This window comes from Protopterus annectens, chromosome 12.part0 (assembly GCF_019279795.1).
Source record: "Protopterus annectens isolate FY-2018-M chromosome 12.part0, PAN1.0, whole genome shotgun sequence".
In the NCBI taxonomy this organism is placed as follows: domain Eukaryota; kingdom Metazoa; phylum Chordata; order Ceratodontiformes; family Protopteridae; genus Protopterus; species Protopterus annectens.
In genome coordinates, this window is record NC_056746.1 from 793,931,126 (window position 1) to 793,956,595 (window position 25,470).

The following is a 25,470-nucleotide window of genomic DNA, read 5'->3' on the forward strand; positions in this document are numbered from 1 at the left end:
TAACACACTCACACACAGACACACACACACACACACACACACACACACACATACACATACACACACACACACACACACACACACACACACACACACAAACACATACACTTTGGAAACAGCAGTACTGCAAATGTTGATGTATGTGTGTTCCTATTCTGATGAACTGATGTCCACAGGACTAGATTTTTCTGACAATATGAGTTTGTTTTGATCATTGATGAACAATGTCCAGTGTCGGTATAAACCCATAACAAATGTAACAATGCAGTTTTGCTCTTTATTTCTGTAGTTTACTAGTGGACTAATTACTGGGATATCATTATAAGTGCATTTCTGCAGGACGCACATGAGTCTGAGTAAGTGTCTTCAGTGAAGAACATGTCCCTTCCCTTCTGCTGTGTTTAAGAATGCCTTTTGATAAGATGGAGGATAACTGGACAATAACCATAGTAAGACATGCTAAACACCTGTTTATATAGCAAATTGCCAAGAAACTGATTTGTGTGAGCAATGGCAAAGTGTTAGCACTGCAAGATTACCATTTCTTGAATACAACCTGGACTTGAGAAGTAGTTAGGGATATATGTTATGGGAGAAATAGCTGACAGATACTATCTTGTTCAACTGTAGTTTATGTTGGAAATGCTGTGTCATAACTTTTATTACATTAACAACTGATGTATAGCCTTCCCTGTTTGCATGGAGTTAAGCGACAAGCAAATGGGGTTCTGTACTTAAGTGGAAAAAAATATTATTGCTGCAATTGGTTCATCTCACTCCGCGCAAACAGGATAAGCAGTGATGCATAGCCGTCAGCACTATGGATAGTAATGAGTGCAAAACAATACACCTGCTGCCTACCTCTCCCTGTGGCAACAAATCCTGATCATTCTTTTTTTTACAGATGGTGTCAGGATGGGATTAGCTAAGTAAATGTAATCAGGACTGCAAGCAATGACTACAATAAAGTATGTGTCTTCCACAATATTTATCATTAATGCCTATCTCTGTACAGTTGTACAACTATTAGCTGCTTTGTAGACCTCACTGCAAATAAAAATTTAATTGCGTTCACAGCTTTCTAGAAATGACAGGAGGTGGTACATCTTTTGAAATGATTATTATGCTAATCCATCCATCAACTTAATAGGTACACACACCTACAGAGGAGTTGGAGTGATGGGATGAATAGAAGGAGAGAAGAACATACACCTAGCAGTGTTTTTTTTTAATGGCACATTAATGGTCATGTTTTAGGTCTGCTGTCGTTATTAATATTACATGCTGTGTAGCATGAAATGAGTGATATAAGGGTAGAGAAATGAGTGACATAAGGGTAGAGAAGCTTTAGGAGAGGGACAATAGGATTATGATAAGCAGAACAAGGTTAGCTAAATATGTGATAGCAGTGGGGATGGATGTCACATCAGATACACATTTTTGGACAGTAATCAATATATCTCCATGAAAAATCATAACTGTTGCAAATTTTAATATGTGAGCGATTAAATATGTCATATATATATATATATATATATATATATATATATATATATATATATATATATATATATATATCAACACACTGTGAAACAATGAGAAATGCATCTGGAATCGAATCCTTGAAACTATTATCACAAAAAAATCTTCAGTCAAATAATTTATGTTAAGACTCCACATAGGAACCTCATTTTGTTACATTCAACATTTTAAAGATCTGTCAGAGTAAATGTTTCAAAGTACTGCCTTTATGCTGCTTTAACTCTGTGTTCCTGTAGAACAGCAATTTTAAGCAGCGGTGCAAGGAGATAACCAGACTAGTGTGACTGATGGAAAAACTCACCAGGTTTTCCCATACGACATGAAGAGCCATTCACTGATATTCTGCATTGTTGAGTGATGCCAAACTCCATGCAAATGCAGAGGACAAAAAGTGAAGGAAGACTTTATTAGGGACCATTTCTGGCCATGTGTGTGATTCTAATTTTTTGACCAGATTAAAGGTGTAAAAATGGGGTAGATAGGAAAGTGGTAAATAGTGGTCAAGCATGGGGAAGAGCAAAGGAGAATCAATACAAGAATTTGCAGGACAGAATTAGGAAAGCAGTCTAGATATTTACTTCTTTAACTCTGTAATCTGAACATGTATAGAAAATTGGATGAATTTGGACTGTCACCACAACACAGATGTGTGGCAACAATGCATTTATGTTGTATATCCAATTGGACCTAATCGATTATGTTAAGAAGACACATATGTGAAGTGCTATGTATGGAACAATTTTTTTTTTCTTTTATGGACAAGAGCCCTTTTTTTTGGATTTCAGGAAGATAGGAATGCTGAGGAAGGGACATAGGAATGTCAGGGTCAGGTAGGTAGGGTAGATGAGGAAGCAGGTGCAGACAAACAGGGCAAACAAGACAGACACAGGGTTGGGGACGAACCCAAAAGGTTGGGGAATACCATGATTGGGGATAGGTAAGGTAGATCACAGGCACATGCCCATCAAGCATTGGAACAGTGAGAATCTAGTCCTCACCCTCAGAACTGTCATCACTGTCCCCTTCCTTGGTTCCCTGGAAGACTGCTTGATGTGGGGGTCTTTTTTGTATTCTAAGGAGCAACTTCTCCAGATGGCTGAGGAGGGCACCTATGCCAGTTTTTATCACATCATTCACCATCCCTGGCAGCTCCTGGTGAGTGATGTAATCCCCTCCTCCTCCAATACTCCCAAAAGGTGCACCAGTGCACCAGCAGTGGGGGCAATACTACCTGATGTAGATAGACCAGGTTGTGCAAGGGCTGCAGAGGCTGTACTGCCAGGTTGCATCCTAGAGTGCTGGGTGTTGGTGCAGCAGTCATTAGAGGGTTGGCAGAGTAAGCCACAGCAGTTGGGCTACCTGCCTCTTCTGAAAAGCAAGTTGTTTGTTGGCAGAAAAGTATGACATCAGAATGGTGTGCTCCCATTTATTAAAAAAGAGAGAGAGAGATAAGTGGTGGAGTGAGACAAAAAAGAAAACAGATGATCAGAACTATTATATGTCACATGCAAATTCTTTATTAGAATAACTATTTTCAAAGGAAAAATATACTTTAAAAATTATCAAAACACGGTAGGTTCAGGTTAAGGCACTTTAATCTTGCAGCAAGGAGACAAAAATGTGCTAATACAGAGTTTGTCTAACCAGAAACAGGAAATACTTTCATTTTTATACATTCTTAAACTGGTTATGTCCTACCATGCTGACGTAACAGATTACCACCTTTTTCATCATCATCTGCTGACCATCTTTCCCATGAATTTCTGCTGATTTATCAATTTTTATGTGAAACTTCCTGAGGAAAACAACATGGCCTTGATTACTCCCAGTTAGATACATGTTATGTTACATTCAAGATACTATGGCTAATTCAAGCACAATGCTAGCAGTTCATTTCTCTAATAATCCTTTGTCTACTTTATCTCTAAATTACTACAGCTGCAGAGGTTCCCATCCTCTGGACAGAGCTGTTTGTCTAAAATCATTACATTTATAACATAAGGCATTGTTCATTCATTCGCTTCTGACCTAGCAGATAAACACCTGCTTCTCAAGTACATTTCCACAAGGCATAAAAATGAATATTGCTGTGCTAGCAGTTACTAGGTCAGAGGGCAACTTGCAAGTTTCAGAAAGCATACTGCAGTTTTCAAAAAGCATCTTTTTCAGTCTCATATGAAACTCAATTTGTATAAAATACAGTGTATGAAAAATAGAATGAAAAGCGTATTAAAATACTTGGTTATTAATTGGCATTAAGCATACACACATTAATACATATTTTTTCTAACATTTCCCTCCTGTTAATACTTTTTTATTCTATTTTCAAAAAAAGAATAAACAGTTTGTTTCTTTTCCTAACCTCTTCCATTCAGGATTTGCAGTTAAGAAAGTCATTTAGTTCAAACTTTTATGAAAGTGTTTCGCATTCTAGCAGCTCTTCAAATTCAGTACTTTGATACATAGTCTCAGATACAGATATATCTATGAATTCTTTAACTAATCTCTTCATGCAGGGGATTCCACAACAAATACAAACTCCTATTAGGAGTAATCCTACCCCAATAGCAATTAATATGTTCATAAAAATGGAGCCCCACCCCCCCAATTGCATTCTGGAAAAAGTCTGTCAGAGGATTTGGGCCTGGCTTGGTCATGGCCGACACTTGCTGAATCACCTCGAGATGATTGTTAATCTCATGCTGATGGTCAGGAATAAACGCACAGCATTCTTCTTTGATTAAAGCGCAAGTTCCACCCCTCGCCACTAGGGTAAAGTCAAGAGCCATTCGGTTTTGGAGCACTACAGTTCTCATGGCATTCAGTTCATCAGTTATCAGTTCAAGAGCAGAAAAAGTTGCATTACTCATTACTTCAAGAAGTTTTGACAGTTTTTGCAGCTCCCATATTGATTTAACTGCGCCTTATGCAGGTAATATACCTGCCCAGGATATAACAGCATCACTCAAGTCCATGTGCGCAAGCTTGGTTCCCACATCACGATGGTCTTTCCAGCCCACTTCAATTCGTCCCACTGGATTCTCAGGTTTCTTAACAGTCTTTTTGGTTACGTCTCGAGTATTTCAAATACTTCCTTGAGGCAAAACTGCAGTGTGTCGGATGGCCGGAACCAGGTACCCCAAAAAACAACTGCCAATTCTCAGGTAACCATTTATATGCTTTTTTACCACACACAAAATAACAGTCCTCTACCTTAGTTATTACTTTGTTACGAAATGACTTCCCTGCATGAAACATTTTCCTATCTATTACAGATAACCGTTTAAAAAGTACAGGATTGCATTGTACCTGATCAAGAGTCTTATGCATAGATTTCAAAAATGAGTCATAATCTGTACTACAAGATCCACCCAAATCATTTGGTTTTCTATAACATTTATACTGTACTGTAACATTACACTTGCTCCATCCTACTTGGATGGTATCATTTTTATAGAAACATACAATTCCTTTTTGTGTCACAGGCAAATACAGTGCTACCTTATCATGTGCTTTAATAGCAACTGTGTCAAAAAACAGATTTTCCCAGGTCTCATTGACCCCTAGCAGTCATCAATAAACCCCCGTATGCTGTTGGTATGGCCATACAGACCCAGCAGTTCAAAACATTAAAAGTCTCAGCATACACACGTGTAATTGCCTGATAAGTGTTAAAGTTCGGATGCCAGTCTATGTTTGGTTCATTACATCTAATCAGTTCAACCTTTGTGGCAGGGAAAATGAGTGGCCACAACAAAAAGAACAGTGTGATTAGTATTGCAATAAAAATGATCATACAAGTTTTCTGAGGTTGCTCAATATCTCTATTCACTCTGTACCTGGCCATTTTGTTCTTGTTGTACAACAGTAACAAAATTTTTGTCCAATTCAAAGTTCTTAACCAGTTTACAGTGCGTCAAATGAATCCAGGAAGCTCGCTCTGCGATCTTGACTGCAGTGGGTGTCGACAGTAGTACCTGGTACGGACCTTCCCACTTCGGAGAGCTCCAATTCTTTCGCTTCACAATCTTCACCCAGACCCAGGTGCCTGGGGCTACTGGTGCTTCCGATTTTGGTTGCTCTTTATCTGAAACAGAATTTAACTGCAAAAGTTTGTTATTCAAAAATTGCCTCATATACCCTGCAAGTGAACTGTCAGCCTCCTGCTCTGCAGACATGAGAGGTTTCCACTGAGGTGTATAATATGCCCTCCCAAACAAAGTTTCAAAAGGAGTTAATCCCTTTGCATTTGGAACAGTTCTCATACTCAACAGTGCTAAAGGCAAACAGTGCACCCAGTTCTTCTGTGTCTCAGTTATCAGCTTCCTAAGCTTATTCTTCAACACCCCATTATGCCTCTCTACTAACCCTGCAGATTGGGGGGTGATAAGCACAGTGGTTCTTTAACGATATCCCAAAACAGCTACTAAGTGCTGAATTGTTTGGTTCACAAAATGCGTACTGTTATCACTATAAATCTTTTCTGGTATACCAAATCTGGGTATAATTTCTTTAACGAGGACCTTTGCAACAGCAGCTGCATCTGGATTTTTAGTTGGAAGCGCTTCTACGCATTTGGAAAACATATCTATAATGACAAGGCAATATTTCTTATTCTCACATTTATTCAATTCTATGAAATCCATACAAATAATATGGAACGGATATGGTGGTGTAGGAAAATTCCCTTGCTTAGGCTTCAACGCCCCTTGTGCATGATGCTTGTTACAAACATGGCATGCTGCACAAAAATTTTTTGTATAATTGGTAAATCCGTAGGTTGTAAACACTCGATTCACTAACTGTACCAGACCCTCTGTTGAAACATGGCTCTGCCCATGGCTCAACAACGCTACATATCTAAACAAATTAGATGGCAAAATTGGTTTCTTCTCCTTGGAGATATACAGTCCCTTTTCTAGGATTGCTCCTCGTTTTATCCACTTCTGTTTTTCTATATTTGTAGTAAGTGTTTGCATTGTTTTTAACATTTCTAAATCTAAAATTTCAGAGGGTTTTAATTCCTCACTCAAATGAAAAGTTTCTGTGGCTGAAGCTGCCTGCTTCACAGCTGTATCAGCCTGTGCATTAACTTTTGAAATCCTGTCTTGTTGTTTCGTATGAGCTACGCATTTGCAAATAGCTACTTTTTTAGGTAACTGAATTGAATCTAACAAATCTAAAATAAATTGCGCATGATTGATCGGTTTACCAGTAGATGCTATCATTCCTCTATTTTTCCACTGCTGTGCAAAAACATGTACAGTAGAAATAGCATACTGACTGTCAGTATAAATGTTCACATTCTTACCTCTTGCTAAGGTACATGCCCTTGTCAAGGCAATCAACTCTGCCGCTTGTGCAGATAAGTTGTGTGGTAAAGATTTTGCTTCTAAAGTTTCAGTATCAGAAACGACTGCATACCCCACTAGGTTCTGTCCTGTAGGACCCCTCCTGCACGAGCCGTCCACATAGTATTTCACCTCGGCATCATCGAAGGGAACATCCATAAGGTCTTGTCTAGGTAATGTCTTTTGCTCAATCTCCTGCAAGCAGCAGTGTGGTTTGCCATCTACAGGGGTTGGAAGCAAGGTTGACGGATTCAAAGTTGTGCATCATTCAATTGTCATATGAGGTTGGCTCAGCAGTATGGTCATACAGGAAAGATGCCTAGCTGGAGAAAGATATGCTACTTTTTCTTGCAGTAAAATAATTGCAACTGCATGAGGCACTCTCAATGTGAGAGGGTGGAATAGCACTACTGAGGCCGAAGCCTGCACTGCCATTGCAGCTGCAACTACTGCTTGTACACAGTGGGGCAGGGACCGCACCACTGGGTCTAGTTGTGATGAATAGTAAGCTATGGGGCGTTGTTTGTCCCCATATTGCTATGTCAATACTGATGTCATATAACCTTGCTTACAGTCTACAGTTTGAATAAATTTCTTGTGATAGTTTGGTAATCCTAGAACTAAGGATGATGCTATCAGTTGCTTCAGCTTGCAGAAAGCTGCTTCTGCTTCAGGTGTCCATTGTAATAAATCCTGTGCTGCCATCGGCTTTTTAAATATTAAATTGGCCAGTGGAGCAGATTCCAAAGCATAATTCGGTATCCAACTCCGACAAAAATTAGTAGTTCCCAGGAAGGACATCATTTCCTTCTTGGTAGTTGGTCTAGGTGCCTGTAATATTGCTGTTTTTCTATCTTCATCTAATATTCTACCTTCCTTGGATATTACATATCCCAAGTACTTAACTTGTTTTCTCCAAAGTTGTAGCTTGTCTTTGTTTACTTTGTGACCTTGAGTTGCTAAGAACTGTAATAAAGCTATCGTGTCCTCTTTGCATTCTTGCTGCGTGGGGGCTGCCAGCAGAATGTCGTCTACATAAAGTAAAATCTGACTACCTTTCGGTGGGATAAATCCCGCCAGGTTGCTTGCCATTTCCTGTGCAAATATTGTTGGACTTTCACAATATCCCTGTGGTAATCTTGTGTATATATGTACCGCTTTCCCTGAAATGTAAATGTAAACCAATATTGGCTGTCAGGGTGTATCGGTATCGAGAAAAATGCATTACTAATGTCTACCACAGAAAAATATTTTTGTTCTGGCTTTAAATCATTCAGTAAGGTGTGTGGATCTGGCACCGTTGGTGCCCTGGGTATAACTGCATCATTCACAGCTTGTAAGTCTTGGACCTTATGCCATTCCCCATTTGCTTTCCTGACAGGAAATAAGGGTGTATTACATGGTGAATCAGGAGATTCTATTAAGACTCCTTCCTTAGGTAAGGCTGCTATTATAGGCTTGATTCCCATCTCTGCATCCTTTCTCAAGGGATACTGTCTTTTCTGGGGCCTAAAAGCTGACTTTGGCGTTATGGTAACTGGTCCTGCTGTTCGTATTAGTCCTACATCTGATTTCCCTGTTGACCAGAGGATGTCTGGTATGTCCCGCAAGGCTTTTTCCTCTTCTTCCAATAAGAGTAATACTCAGCTATTTTCACTAGCCTGTGAGTGCACAGCTGGGTGTGTCTGTGTAATCCAATTCAATTTCTGTTTCTGTACTCCTTGTTCGGAGAGCTCTAATTCTGTTTGCTTTTCCCACCTTGTGACTTTTTCACCTAAGTCTGCCCATTTCAAATTTTTATTCTTAGTTAAGCTAACATGTGGAAATCGATTAGATTTGTAAAGTGCTAAGAATTCCTGGGGCAATGAACAGCTTACTACACTGTTCCCCTCTGCATCCCAGTACACATTTCACAACACTAGTCTGTTTGCATGGTTCTGAAACAATTCCTGTTCATAATCTTTATCAGGTCCTGGTCTACTACAGTAATATAGAGTACAATGCAACAAATGCTGTTTGTCAATGTTGAGGGAGGGGGACTTACTGATGGCTACGTTCATCAGTTCTTCAGTTACTGCCCCTGGACCAGTCGTAACTAAGTCCTGGCTGTACCAATAATATGTTTCACCCTCCGGTCGCATTAGAAAAGTATCCATTTGTCACTGTGCTTCCATACCCTGCATGGTTGGAACTACGGCTATGCCAATTATCTGCATCAAGTCTCTACCCAAAAGATTTACTGGGCATTTTGCAGAAACCACAATTTTACTTCTTTGGGTCATCCCCGATACGGGGTCTGTTATTGCTATATCATGGGAGAGTGGCTCCTGATACAGCTGTCCATTAGCTGCCTTCAATAGTATATAATCTGGTGATTCTGAATCTTCCGGTAACTTGGAAGGGTGTATCAGGGTCCGTGAAGCCCCTGAGTCAAACAGAAATTTAACTTCCCTCCCCTCTACCAGAAGCGTCACTTCCGGTTTCGTGTCTGCTAAGTAAAGCTCTAAGCTCAATAGAGCTAGGTCTAAAATTTCATCTTCTTCTACGTCTGCGAATTCATGTACATCCTCTACCCCTTTTGTCACATCCTCTACTCCTGCTATCATATTTGCACTTGTCTCTTCCTGTTTATTTTCATTCAATGATTCCCGGCTATCATATAGTCATTCCTCATCTTCCTTATTTTCTGTAGTCACCTTCTTATTTAGCCTGCAATCCCTTGCTAAATGTCCTTTTTTCCCACACTTAAAACATTCACCTTTTTTCTTTCTTTCTTCGAAATCTTCTGATCGCTTGTCAGATTGTTTATTTCCCTGGGTATTTTTCTTACCCTTTTTCCCAGTTTGCACTACAAATACTTCTGACCCATCTTCTGCCTAAAATACTTGAGTTTTCTTTTTCTTTTTACTATTAAAATGTCTTTCTGCATGTCTAGCATATTCATGTAATGGCTGTAGTCTACTTGTCCGATGACTAACCATGTGCTTTGTAATAAAGCTGCTAATGGGAGTTATACTACCCTTCAAGAATGCGTTCTTTAACTGTTGTTCATATGGGGAATCTTGTGTCTGGTTTTCTGGTACCTGCATTCCGCAATGATTATTAAAACACTCTAACAGTCTAGCATAATATCTATCAACTGTTTCACCTTCCTGTTGAATGCATTGATTAATGCAAGTCCAATCAGCCCTAGGCTTCCACTTTTCAGAGATTCGGTCTGTCAGACCTTTTACTCTGCCATCCAGTTCTGCATTAGTATGTGGGAGTGGTCTAAGTTGTGCATCATGAGGATTCCAGTCGCCACTGATCATGTGCCAATCTGGACCCACAATTTGTCTAACTACTTTTTCTACTTCTTCTCCATTTAAATGGTAACTTAATCTCATACCCTGTAAGTCTTTAAAAATTTTCTAAAATTCACTTTTGGGTGGGGAATCCCCTCCGTGGCTTTCCGGATATCTTCCAGTGTCCACGGTCTATAAACTAAAAGAGTCGGATCCTGTCCTGCCTGTCCTGTCTGAGGATTTGGTACTCCTATGAGCGGACATATCTCTTCTTCACTCATAGCCTGTGATCTTCTATTTATTTCACTTAACTCAATCTCCCTCCTCAAGTCGCGTGTTCGAGACCTTGCCTCGATAGGATCCCTGACAAATGGTTGTGATTTTGCAGGAACAGCTGGGTATAGCGGAGGTGGATCAGCTTGTCCACTCGCTTCCTATTCTGGTAACGGAAGTGGAGGGGGTGAAGGAGGGGCCGTTGCTATTACCAAGTTATTGTCTTCTTTGTCTAAGTACATTGTCTTTGAATTCTTTATTCTCTGTTCCCTGCGATTTGCTTCCTCAAGCCACCTATGCGCCTGAGGGACTCCTAATTGTCTTTGCTTTTTTAATTGACCTTTCGCGTCTATTTTTAATTGTTTAACAAGTTTCATAAGTGCAAGTCTATCTAAATTACCATTGAATTTATACTTATCAACCCATTTGGTGTAGTACTTAACATTATTGGCACGCTGTAATTGCATATACTTCGCGTCTTCAGTTAGGGGCGGGTCTCGGGAACTTTTTGTGCACTGATTTCCCATTGCTGTCTTAGCTAAGCTGTAAATTGTTACGTAACCCTTTCTATCACATGGTACCACAAATCTATACCTTTTCACAGTTTATCTAGAGTAACTGCCTACCTATTCTGTTTCCCTGATCTATGACAAGAACAGTAACCCCTTTTTCTGTCCCTGATCTGCACATGCAAATCTACCTGACAAAAAACAGTTCTGTAATTAGTCCCTGATCTTAAAACAGAAATAAGGTAATTCCTCCTTACCTGACCCGCCGTGAGTTGATCCACCGGATCATTGACTCGTCCTCCAATCCCAGATCAGAAACAGTGACTGGCCTCTTTCGAACGACAATTCAGTCGGAGGTCTTTCAAAACAGAAGAGTCGATTTGGCCTCTTCTCCGTATGGAAAAATATACTTTAAAAATGATCAAAACACGGTAGGTTCAGGTTAAGGCACTTTAATCTTGCAGCAAGGAGACAAAAACGTGCTAATACAGAGTTTGTCTAACCAGAAACAGGAAATACTTTCATTTTATACATTCTTAAACTGGTTATGTCCTACCATGCTGATGTAACAGATTACCACCTTTTTCATCATCATCTGCTGACCATCTTTCCCATGAATTTCTGCTGATTTATCAATTTTTATGTGAAACTTCCTGAGGAAAACAACATGGCCTTGATTACTCCCAGTTAGATACATGTTACATTCAAGATACTATGGCTAATTCAAGCACAATGCTAGCAGTTCATTTCTCTAATAATCCTTTGTCTACTTTATCTCTAAATTACTACAGCTGCAGAGGTTCCCATCCTCTGGACAGAGCTGTTTGTCTAAAATCATTACATTTATAACATAAGGCATTGTTCATTCATTCGTTTCTGACCTAGCAGATAAACACCTGCTTCTCAAGTACATTTCCACAAGGCATAAACATGAATATTGCTGTGCTAGCAGTTACTAGGTCAGAGGGCAACTTGCAAGTTTCAGAAAGCATACTGCAGTTTTCAAAAAGCATCTTTTTCAGTCTCATATGAAACTCAATTTGTGTAAAATACAGTGTATGAAAAATAGAATGAAAAGCGTATTAAAATACTTGGTTATTAATTGGCATTAAGCATACACACATTAATACATATTTTTTTAACAACTATACTTTTATTATTATATTAGCTATACAGCTTTCCAAATCCAAAATAGGACTGTGAATTGTAACAAGTAACCCTTGCAGTATGCAGATATTGCATATATGCTTTTAAAGACACTACAGACTAAGTTAACAACATGGCATTAAATCCAGTTTTGCTGGAATTAGAATTAAAAACGGTATTTTTGTAATGTGAACGTAATTGCTACTTGTGGGAACTGAACCCACCAAATCTGAATGCACTATCACACTTGTCTAATGCAATTACCAAGAGCTACAAAAGAAAGCATGCATGCTTCCTTTTCCAGTAAAGATCTGCATTCTTAAAGTTGCTAGTAATGTACAGAAGAACAGCAATTTTAACACAATCATTTTCATTTGTACTGCATACATACCTCTTGCCACTTTGAGTCTTTCCAATCTTTCAGGATGTGCCTTCCTGTTCAATGAAATTTCCTGAGCAGCTGTAAAATAAAGAAAGAGAGAAAAAGAGACATGGAAGCTTTATGCATACCAGTCTTGGTCATCTACAGCTTTCTATAACGTTTAAAGTTGCTTTATCTGTATACTTACCCAACTGTGGGATGTCAGCAGTTCTAACCTCATTCAGCCACTGGTTGAGTTATGCCTGCTTGTAGCATTTCAGATCAATATAATGGTGCCTACATTGCTCACCAGTGTACGGTATGCCAGATGCAGTGGAGACAGCCTTGGCTAGACTGTTTCAAACCTCACTGAGACCTGGTATAGTTCCCCTGCAGAAGCCTATGGCTGTAGCACTTTACAAGGAGTGCAAAAAATATTTTTGACTCCTCTACACCCCAGCTTTGAGCCCTGAATTGGGCACCATCCTTCTCAGGTCCTGCCATGTCTGTATAGGTCCTCTAATAACAGTAAAAGTAGTCCCCCACCAATTTGTGAAACATTGCTAACCAAACAGAAAGGGAGTTTATGAAACAGCACTGATAATTTGCCCTTTGCCATTAATTTATGGCATGTGTTCTGTTAGTCCTGACAACAGTTTTCCATTGGTCAACAAGGATATGTTGAATGACTTGGCTATTATGACCTGAATTTGGGGGAATCAATGTTATGACTTGACACATATTTTGTGGGGCCTTACACACTGATAAAAGTAATTTATACAGTGTAAAAACAGAATACGTATATTTCCACACTGGTGTTTTTTCCTCATTGTCGAAGAAGTGTTTGCTGAACATGGTCACTACTTATATACACCTTAAAGAGTGAATGGTGCTATACTTCAATTACCCATGCATGTGTGTAACATGACAAGGTCCTGGCTTATGCATTCTCATGTGTGATGCAGGAGTAATGTGTGACATACTGGAAATGCATATACCTGTATTGCTTTCAGAGTACATTTTTGAGTTCTGGTTCAGACCACACAATACATTCTGTGTTACAGCTATACTTGTGTTATGGGAGGTGTGTAGATGACAGTCAGTAAACTCTGAAGTCCATCCCAGGTCTGAAATTACATTTATAATTACAGAATCATCGCTGTCATGCCACACTACCTACATACATAATACATATGATACAATGTGAATGCTCAATCAACCTTCTATACATAGTTATTGTTATGTATAATTACCTTTATATTATAATTTTTGTGAACAAGTACAGTGGGACACCCTTAATAAAAAGTGGAGTGTGCTGGATTAGAACCCTGGCTTACCTAGGGTCTGACCATGAACTTACACCTGGTGCCACAGGGTAAGCTAGGCAATAGATGTATTTTTTACACTCAGTACTGTCCATCGTGCTGACGGCCCTACATCACCACTTAGCCTGTTTGTACAAAGTAATGCAAAGCCAATAAAATGTCTCAGTTTTTTTTTCCTTAAGCAGTAAACTGTATTTGCACACAGGTGAGCAATGTGCAAATGTAACAGGCAATACTGAATATATACTCCTTCTGTTAATATTCATTATGATCCTTCCTCAGTAAAAATAACTACTGTGGAACTCAAACCATGGTTTACCTAGCTTATCTATTGCTCAAACCACACTTTACCTAGTTTAGCTGTTGTATACCTCAACATATTTATACCTTATGCTACACACACAGTTAGGTCACAGGTGTAATTTCTGCTGTCATTATTATCCAAGTTGATGACTGCCACGCAATATCACTAAGTGTGTTTGCACTTCTTAAGGCAACTGACATTAATTTTTAAATGTTTACACATTTAACCATGTTTGCAATAGGCCACAAGCCACACAAATGTTAAAGGCAAAAACAATTAAAAAAATTAAAGTTAAACAAATGTTAAACAATTACACAGATCTGATTTGAACTATCAGAGTAATGAAATAAAATACAGTTGGAGCATATTAGCTTTCTTTACCACAGACACAACTTTGCAACAAGAATCAAATCATGTGCATACAAGCAATTCACATTTCCTGTACACTATTAACAGGACATACACTTGTACATTCACCATTTGTTGTACATGTGACTAACATGTTTAGTGCAATGAGTGATCACAAAACCATTTATGAATTTGTTTGCACAAATGCAGCTCTGTCTTCTCTTTGTATTCTTTTAATTCTTCACTTATCTCTGCTGTAATCTCAAGACATGCAGGCTGTAGTGCATTTTGTATCATTTTCTTTAAATGTGTGATAAAAATACATGATAGTGAACAACAGTTTTCAGCAAAGGCAGGAGAGTTTTATTAATGACAAAAAATAGAAATGTGTTTTATTTAAAAGCTCACTGAAATTAGTTCCACACTTTGTATCCTTACTGACATACTCACTACAGTGAATGTTGTCTGAATTGCTGTTGTGTTTTGCATTTCTCTCACATTAATCAGTCACAGATGCAAGCCATTAGCAACCAACAATAGTGCAGAGCCTACACTATGTTTACATTTGATACATGAAATAAAAAGCTTGGTACTCAGCAATTCGAATGAGTTCAAACCTCATTTGCATCTTCACAGTGCTCAGAGGGTTGAATCTACACTACAAAAAGGTAACCATGTTGCTAGGGTACTTAAAGGTGAGGAGACTTGTGTATTTGGATATAACAGAAGGTTGGTAGTCATTTGAATGTGATTTCTCTGCAGAGAAGACTTAATTTTGCTAAGGCATGCTTGTGTTATTCAAGTACATTCTAGATTGTGTAAAATGTTTCATATGTATTGCATCCAGGAGAAAATGGAACTTTTATCTGTATGCATTTCTTATACTTCACTGTTGACATAGGCAAGTTTTGGCAGGCATTTACATTTCTGAGATAGGTTATACTTTCAGCACAAAAATATTTTAACGTTTAATTTTTAAATACCCTATGTTACTGGACAGCAATGTTATTTACATGTCACTGACACTGGTGTTATGCTTCTGCGATAACCCAGGGCAACCTCCACAAGAGTGGTGGGCACAGTGAAAAGTGACTGGCATTCATAAATTGACTTTTCTGTTGAAAAAGTGTAGACATCCTGATAATTTTATGGAAAGTATATATATATATATATATATATATATATATATATATATATATATATATATATACATTACTTCTGTGGTATTCCTTGGTTTGTATAAGCATTCATTTGTCTGGTGTTTTGGGGATGGGGAGACACCTACTATTCTGCTGTCAAAAAAGAGAAGTGTCTTTCAAATATTTTTCTGTTGACAATCTGTAGGCATCCTGATATTTCTATGGAAAACATATATACATTACTTATGTGGTATTCCCTGGTTTGTACAAACCTTAGTTTGTATGTAAAGGGAGGTGGGACAACCACCTTTTATTCAGTTGTACTAAATGAAAAGTGTGTTTCAAGTGCTTAATGTTGACAAAAGGGTACAGAGACTGATTATTTTTTTTTGTAAGAAATGTATTAGTTATGTGATATTTATCTGTTTTTTCTTCTCTACTTTATGTCACAAAGGATTATGGCACCCAAGCTTACAAATCCACAACAAAACCCTTTCAGTGATTCTGAAAATGATGTCATAATACAAACTCTGAGGCAGCATGGAGCCTTTCCTGCCTGAGAGAGGCTGTGGGGATACAGCCTCCAGAAAGGAGATTTGTTGGTCAACAATGCAAATGCAGTTGCTGGTCACAGCCGCAATTATGATCAGGTGCGGCAGTGGGCCACTGATATAATTTCAACAGCCTGGAGGGGGGCAGCTACAGTTGCCTGAGAACACATGGCTATGGGCGGTGGGGGGCTGTTACCAAGCCACCACTGACACCAAATGAGGGGTTCCTATCCACTGTCAGAGATCCAGAAAGCTCAGTGGAGACTGCATACTGTATCCTGATGTCACTGCTGATGTAACTCACAACAAGTATGTCTCAGGAGCAGCTTCCAGATAAGCTTACATATGGCAACATTTATATTTGCTTGTAGAATAAAATATATAAATTGACTGCTATTTCCGGTGATTTTTGTATCTGTACGTATTAGTAAGAAATAGAGTTATACAAGAGAGCTGTTTAATACATATGGGTGTGGGTGGACTTCTCAGCCAAGATTCAGTTTCAGGACATATAGGCAATTGTGTATTCACTGTCCCCCTGTGTTATTCCTAATGTGATGCTTAATTGACATCCTTTCCTTGCTACATTTCTTCCAGGACCATCCTCCCTGCAAAGTGTGGAGACATCTGTATATGGTAAACAAATGTTTATTTGCTTATTACTGAGGATTACATAGATATATAATTATTTGTATGTATGAGGAGGGACTAACGAGCGTCTGTATTGCTGTACCATCTGTGATTGTGTGACCGATGTTACTTTTTTATCATCTATGTTGGTTTAATATTTAGTGGAGTAGTAATTTCATTCCTGTGTTTGTTGCTTATTATCAGAGGTGATCCTGACAGTAGAAGTGTAGGACTCCTACCAGCTGATGTCAACGTATCGGTAGGCTGTGATAATGATGGTGGACAATTGGAGACACAGTTCAGGGGTGCAGAGGTTGAATCTGACACTGAGGTTGTGACTCACACATCCTCTGGATTTCCTTCAGACAGTCAGTATGCCTACACATACCGATCCACTGAGCCCTCAGATAGTGGACAGGTAGAGGATGACACACTTGATCAAGGTAGCATGGTTACTGTGGCTGCAGTACCAGTTGACTCTGGCCATAGCCAAAGTGTGGGTGAGGTGTCACACAGGAGGGTTGGTGAGGGTGCTCAGAAGAGCCCTGTTGTCCACTCTCCACCTGATCTTGGTGTGTCATTAAGTGCCACTCAACATTTGTTTAGGGTCATCATGGAGGCACAGGCATGTTCTACTAGGACATCTGAGGACATGCTTTGGGTTCTAGATGTGGCACAGGCTGACATGCATGACTTCCTCCACTGAGTGTCTGATTCAATTAATTGAGAAATAAACAAAGTAAAACCACTCAAAAGCAGCAAATAGATGGAAGAAGCATGCAGAATAGGCCACTAGCAAAAATCCAAGTTTATTTAAGTGCTTTTTGTCAAGTTTCAGACTTCATCAGAATAAAGTCACATGATCATGAGAAACATATATACACCACCCCACCTAACCATTGGTCAATGTAATGACATAATTTCCTCTTCTTCTTCTTCTTTCGGCTTTTCCCGGTTAGGGGTCACCTGTCCGCTCACGATTGGTAGTGGATTTTTACAGTGTCAAGTTGCCAGCCCGACGCTCAACCTTCCACAGAAGGCACACACACGCACTCAGACCTAGGGCCAATTTAGAGTGTCCAATCTATCTACAGCATGTCTTTGGGATGTGGGAGGAAACTGGAGCACCCGGAGGAAACCCACGCAACCACAGGAAGGACATGCAGACTCCACACAAAAGGCACCCCAGCTGAGGATCGAACCGGCGAACCTCTTGCTGTGAGGTGGCAATGCTAACTGCTGCACCACTGTGGCCGCCAAATTATATCATTTCCTCTAAATATAAAAAAAAAAAAAAAAAAAAAAAAAAAAAACATTATACAAGATTCATATAAATTGTTAAAACTTGATGTTCTTGCAAAAAATGAAAATAAAAATACAACTAATAAACCTATAAAAAATACATAGATTTTAATTTTCAAACAGAACTCAAGGAAATTCTGGCTGGTTCCTTTTAGTGTTGATTTTTATGACATTGGGAACATTATATGTAGATTATGGGATATGTTCACTATCGACAATGAAGTACATTCAGTAGTGGGAAACAAGCCCACCATAGTGTACAAGAGGGAAGTTTGTCTAAAGGGCCTATTAGAAAGAGACTCTAGCGCACACATAATGGGTGGTTGCTACAAATGCGGGAGATGTAATCAGTGTCCAGCCATGTTTCAAGGTGAGGCCATCAGAATCACTGGTTATGGAATGGTAAAACCTAGGAAGAACTACTCCTGTTACTCAAAGTGGGTGGTGTATGTCGCAGTGTGTGATCTATGAGACAGTTTCTATATTGGTAAGACCAAAAGAACACTGAGGCAAAGGGTGTACCAACACCTGTATGACATCAGGAATAAAAACATAAACAGTGCTTTGTATAAGCACATTTGTGCGTGACCCACACACACTTTTAAGTTGGGGCCATAGACCATATTGACCTTGGAGCAAGAGGGGGACCAACGGATGAATGGCTAGAATTTAAGGAATTGACATGGCAGATTAAAACTAATGCCTGCCAAGTATCAAGTCTTAATGACAGAATTTCCTTGAGTTCTGTTTTAAAATTAAAATCTATGTATTTTTTATAGGTTTATTAGTTGTATTTTTATTTAAATTTTTTGCAAGAACATCAAGTTCAATTTTTATGAATCTTGTATAATGCTTTTTTTAGAGGAAATGATGTAATTACATTGACCAATGGTTAGGTGGGGTGGAATACATATGTTTGACATGATCATGTGACTTTATTCTGATGAAGTCTGAAACTTTACAAAAAGTGATTCAATGAATTGGATGAATGACATAATGGCACAGGTAGTGTCTGTGATGGAACATCTGCTGGAAGGGGCACAGCATCCACTTGGCTATAGGTCCTCAGCGTCATCTGTTGTTAGTCAATGTGGCCATGCCCAATCCTACTCCTGTAGTGGCACTACTTCCACTATTACATCAGTGGTTGAGGTGTCCACACCCAGATGTGGTAGGCCACAGAGTTGTGGACTTGAGCATAGTCATGAAGAAAGCTTGTCCCACAGAAATTGCTCATGTTCAGGTAGCACCAGCACATCTGACCATGGTCATGGATGTGCTAGTGCAACTCTTAGCAGAGCCAGTTCTCATAGTCAGAGCAATGATGATGAACTGATACCTCAACCATGCATGGCTCACACCTGTCTGACATTCCAGGATATAGCGCTAGCACAGAGCTTCCACATGTTCATGCAGACACTCACACACACATTTTACATCGAGTGCCCATGCAGACACCCATACATAATGGATACATGAGGCATTCGTGAGGCTTGCAGGTTATTTTGATTTTGCCTATGTGGCCATTTGATAATTAGCTACATTTCTGCCTGCCTGTCTTTCTATCTCACACACACTCACTACTTTTTTGTCAGCCTCGGACTCCTTCCCCTCAAAACTCCACCATGTGCAAATTATAACTGTGCCATCACCTTGTTTCTATCCTATAGATTCAGGGATGCATATTTGATTTGTCTGATGCAAAAGGTGCATAGCTAACAGAGTCCTTAGTATATGTATTGGTGATGTTATTTTGAAATGTTCACTGATTTCTTCCAGCCTTTTTACTGCTATGATTACTGTCTTGAAATCATTGATACATCAGTGAGGCTTATTGCTCCCCCTGTGAGAATATAGGAATAATTAGACTTTGGACTGGACTGCTTTTTCTATTGTAGGTATTTTAGATGCATGAGTCATGTTGGCTGATAAACTGCATAAATGTACATTATACAAGTCATTCATGTCACATGTTGATGTCATTGCTGAACAACTTACACACATTCTACTTAGGTACATTTTCTAACAGTATGCATGTATCTGCTATTCATTTATGTTTTTACCCATGTATTTTCATGTTCCAATTTCTGTGGTTATCTTCATAGTCCTGAAGTTACAACTGTTGTAATTCAGGGCTGACTCTGTCTGATGCTAGCAGTACAAAGCCATTACATGGGTATGTAAAAGCTGTGAGCATTGTCTGCCATCGGTTATGCTGCATATATGTGCATAGGATGACAGATGTATCCCTTAAGTGGTCAGCATGTGCACTATCTGGTGCCTCTTGTCCAGGGTCAGGGCATATTGTGCATGCCTGTATCTACTTACACCCACAGCAGCTGGTTATCCCCCCCCCCCTCTGACTGCTCACCTGCGTGTGGCTGTGGTGAACTTGCCAGTGGTGATGGAATGTGAGCTCCTTCCCCTTGGTCTTCCTGTTTCAGTTCTGTTCTCAGGATATTATTGTGTAGGACAACACAGACAGTGATAATTTCAGTACAAATACTGGGATCGTACTGCAGCTCACCCCCTGATGTATCTAGGCACTGAAACCTTGACTTCAGCAGCCCAACAACATGCTCTGTGATATTTCTGGTTTGAGCGTGTGCCTCATTATAGCTTTTCTCTGTGGGTGTGTGCATTTCTGATGGGCATCATCAGCCATAGTTTGAGTGCATCCTCTGCATCCCCCAGTAAATGGCCTTGTGGGATATCATCCTCTGGAAAACCTCTGGTAGATTTGTGAGTTGTGCCAGATATGGGAGTCATGGTAACTCCCAGGGTTGCCAGCAAATACATTCAGGATGATTTCCTTAGCATTACACATGACTTAACAGTTAATGGAGTGGAAGCCCTTTCTGTTTATGTAGACCTTTCCCTGTTCCCCAGGTGGTGCTTTGATCTCAATGTGCGTGCAGTCTATGGCACTTAAGACTTCAGGAAAATCTGTTATAGGGTATAACTCCTGCATAGTTCTAGCTCTGTCCTAGGGTGTAGGGGAAAAAATGTATCTAGTCACTGGCATGTTGTGGCATAGCATTCAGGAATCAATGTAAGATCTTGGATGCTGATGCCTGTGACATGCCCAGCATGTCCCCTATTGGTCTCTGGAAGGTTCCTGTAGCTAAACGTCTGAGTGCTACACATACCTTAGTCTCCACAAGTGTTGGTTCTGTTCGGTTTCCCCTTGTTCTTAGTTGAGGATGACAGAGGTTGTAGAGTTCCTGGAGTGTGCCTCTATCCACCCTGCAGTGCTGTACTATTTTCACCTCATGCAGTCCATGAAAAGTTAAACATGGTCTAAATACACTTCTGCTCTTTGCCTGAGGTCTGTCAGCAGTAGTAGCAGCAGTAGCATAGACTTGAGAAATTGCACATATAGACGTAGAAGAGCAGCAGCAGCCCCTAGCATTCCTTCCCTCTAGTGCAGTTTCTGTGGCTGCGTTCCAGTAGGTTTTGGGATTCAAAGCAAAAACCTACACAAAGTGTACACGATTGCCTTATAGCTTGTTAAATAGCCCCGCCATTTTGGATTGCTTGATTATCATGAAGTTCAGCTGCTTATGTTGTAATTAGCATGCCACAATGTTTACCATGTTTGGGTGGCTCTACACACCATGTAGAGTCACTTACTAAATAGAAATCAGTGCACTGCTGCTATCAGCTATAAAAACTGGAATTATCATATTTATGTAAAAAAGTTGAACAAAAAACACACAAAACACATCAGCTACAAATTTTATTTTATTTGATATATTATGCATTGAAGAGGTAGTACCTCCAAGCTCACCAGACTCATCTTTTATAACTTAGTCAGGGCACAAAATATGCAAATGAGAGCTGATGAGATTTATTCACAAATTTCTGTTATCAAAGCCTTGAACCTTAGCCAATATCATATTTCCTCAAACAAAAGACACGCAGGAGTACAGACTTTTTATATTTTTCTTTCAGGAAAAGTATGAATACATAGCATTTATTTGTAATTAATTGCAGAGCAACCAATGGAAAAGAAAACATTAAAATGTCATAATAAAGTATTTGGTTTTAAAACTGCATAAAGCATCATCATAGATATTGCTGCATTAAAACAAATTCTGGAAATGCTTATTGATTCTATAAAATGCATCATGCTTGTTAAACAAATTAATAAAAAAGTTGCAAATGATATATTGTTAAATGCATAATGCTACATATGCATTGCTGAACAATGCATTTTTGCATTCAAGAATCGGTATATATTCTAATACTGTTAAAAATGTAGCTGTCATTTGTCTTTTAAATGAACTAAGAACATGATTAATCTATACACATTACGTAAGAATAAATGAAGCAGAAAATAAAACAGGCCTTGTAATTGCTTTCATTAAACATAGTCAAGGACTTACTTGTTAAAAGAATTTTAATTGGTGAATTAAGGGATTTCACTTTCACAGTCTATGTGAAGCCCAGCAGCGTGATGATAAGCATTGACTGTTCAACATGCGCCGAACACATCAGAGTTAAACTGTTTTCTGCATTGTCTAGGAGTGAAAGATAAATGCCTTAGATTGCATATAGCCCCATATGTCAAGAATCTCAACATGCAGATGCACGACACTCACCTTCAGTTAGGCCTTCTGTTCTAAAAGCTAGCCATGTAAGCACTTGAAAATTCATTTAGGTCAACAAAGTACTGCAATGAAGAAGTTTTGATCACTGCATTGTTCAGCATTATTTTAGATGTTCTATATACATAATGTATGTACTTAATAATAAAACGATGTGCTGTTAATGAGCTGCTTCCTGTTGCGTAGAATTTGAGTCCCTCAGCCTCCAATTTGCCTACTATGTGACATAGCAAGCTACTTAACCAAGCAGTTCTTTATGGATAAATAAACAAAATAATTTAAAAAATGCATCACACTTATGACCTATTTATTTGCTAACAAATGTAATTTCTTTTTCTCAATCTCTGGAATCACATTTTACATCTTTATCATTGTTACCATTAGTTTTAACCTTAGCGAGTACCTTCTGGTTCTTATTAGCTAGTGTTTCTTTTATACAGAATAACTGTGTCAGAAGGATGCATTTGATAAGTCAGTACCTGACGTCTGCGTAGTCATATACTTACTGCAGATAAGAAAAGGCTTTCTAGGATCCCTGGTGGTTCCTTAGGCTGGTATCTACTATTAAATCATAGCAGTTAATAAGTCTGTTAGGAACATTACTTATTTAAACATAAATGTGGATATATTAGAATACATTCAAAGAGCCGAAGCCTTATATGAATTCTCATTTGCTGGAATATATTAAAATCACTGAAACGTATCTCTTTGCTTGTCTAAATGAGACAAGTTACAAGGCATTACAAGAAAGACATTACATTGCATTGCATTTGTGTGACAGCAGAAAACAACAGTCTGCCTTTTTAAGTGCAGTTAGCATTCGACCTCTCCACCATGCCTGCCTTCACGCTTATCCTTTTTCTACCAGTCCTGTGTCCTCTTGAAAAGTTCAGTGGCTTCTCTCTCTCATTATCCATTCCAGTGGCCCAATGCATAAGTCCACAACCGTCTGATACTTTCAGTAATCCAAGGAGTAGTTAGGCTGCCTCTGCCTCCTTCTTCCACCTCTATCCTCCCTTTTCAGAATGACCCCCTTCACATCTACTTAACATAATCTTGGGCACCAGTGTAATGTCCACCTGTCTCCTCTGGTCTTATGTGAGAAGAAATTTGACTCCTCTAGACTCTGGTTATATTCCTTCCCCTCTATCTCACAGATTTTTCTGGTAGTTTTCCTCGGAATTCTTTCCAGCAGCCTGATGTCCTTTTCTTTATGTGATTTCCATAACTACATGAAATATTCAAGGTGTGGCCTGAGCTGGACCATGCAAAGTAGAAGCATCACCTCTTTGCTTCTGCAATATATCTTCCATGAGAATATACCCACGTTTTCTACCTGCTGCTAACATTCCCTTTTACTCTGCTCCTGGTGGTCCAACCCAGATGTCATTAACAAAAAACAATTGATATTCTGAGGCTCATTAGTGCAAGTCCCAGAAGAGCAAGACTGGATGACCAAAAATGCAGACTTACATACACCAAGTCCACAATTCCTGTGTGTCAGAATATTTCCTTTTACTCTGAGGTATGTCAATCTCAGCATTGGTATATATACGTTCAGGGGGACTTGGCCCCCATACTGGGAGCTGAAGGGGCTTGCTCCTTCCAAAAAAATAAATAAATAAAGGAAAATAGCAAAGTTCATCATTCTCCTGTATTTTTGGATTTTTTCATAATTCCAAGGCTTGCCTTTATGAGTCCCTAAATTACAACAGGGAGCTGTGATCAGCACTCCCACATCCTTCTGCTGCTGTGTCACCATCAGCCCCCCCAGCTGATATTTACACCAGGGCTGTTGTGGTCTATGTCAAATACCTAACACTAGTACTGCACCTCAACTGCCACCTTTCTGCCCACTTGTGCAACAGTTTCAAAGCCTTCGCTAGACTATTACCCCATCCTGCAGTGCTGCAGCTGTCTTTGTGTCATCAGCGAAGAAATTAATTTAATACAGGAGTGAACATGTACCTTGTCTGAAATGCCAGAGAAAGTAAAAACAAGATAGCAAAATGATATCATGGGTAGCTTTGGTAATGATTGAATTGCTTTCTGTGAAATTATTTACATAACATAGAATTCAGATAATAACATATCTGTATTCATCTGCCCCCTATAGGATGTTGGTCCTCTCATTCTACACCCCACCTCCTCTGTCAGTGTCCTCAGCAAACAGTGTGACCTTATTCTTTGGCCCCAGTGTACCACTTGTTACAAATATGTGGGAAAAGCATAGCCCCAGCATTGAAGCAGATGGGACTCCACTGGTCAATGACTTCTTATATTAGAGTTAATATTTATTGCAGTGTTTTACTACTTGATTGTTTACCTTTTACTTATCCACTTCACAAGCTTGGGTCCGTCACATCTGACCTTTAGTTTTCCTTAAAGCATCCTATGATGTATGCATTTAGGCATTACTGCAACTTAGATACACTATATCTGAGAAGTTTCATTTGTCATCCTTAGAGGTGACTGTGTTATACTGAAGAAACTCTCCAAAACAATGAATACCTCATCCATGGGGCCTGACAACATATCCAGTTTCCTAATTAATGGCACTAAGCAAGCATTGGCAGACCCATGGCTCAACCTCTTCAACCTGAGCCAGGTAACTGGCTTTGCCCAAAGCAGCAGCACACAAATGTTGTGATGCCACACCACAAGTGTGGCCTCATCATGAACCTGGGAATTACAGGCTCATTAGTTCAATGAGTCTAATATGCAAAGCCATGGAACGTATTATAATTGAATAATTTACTGTGATATAAAATATCTTATCAAACTCAACCCCTAGC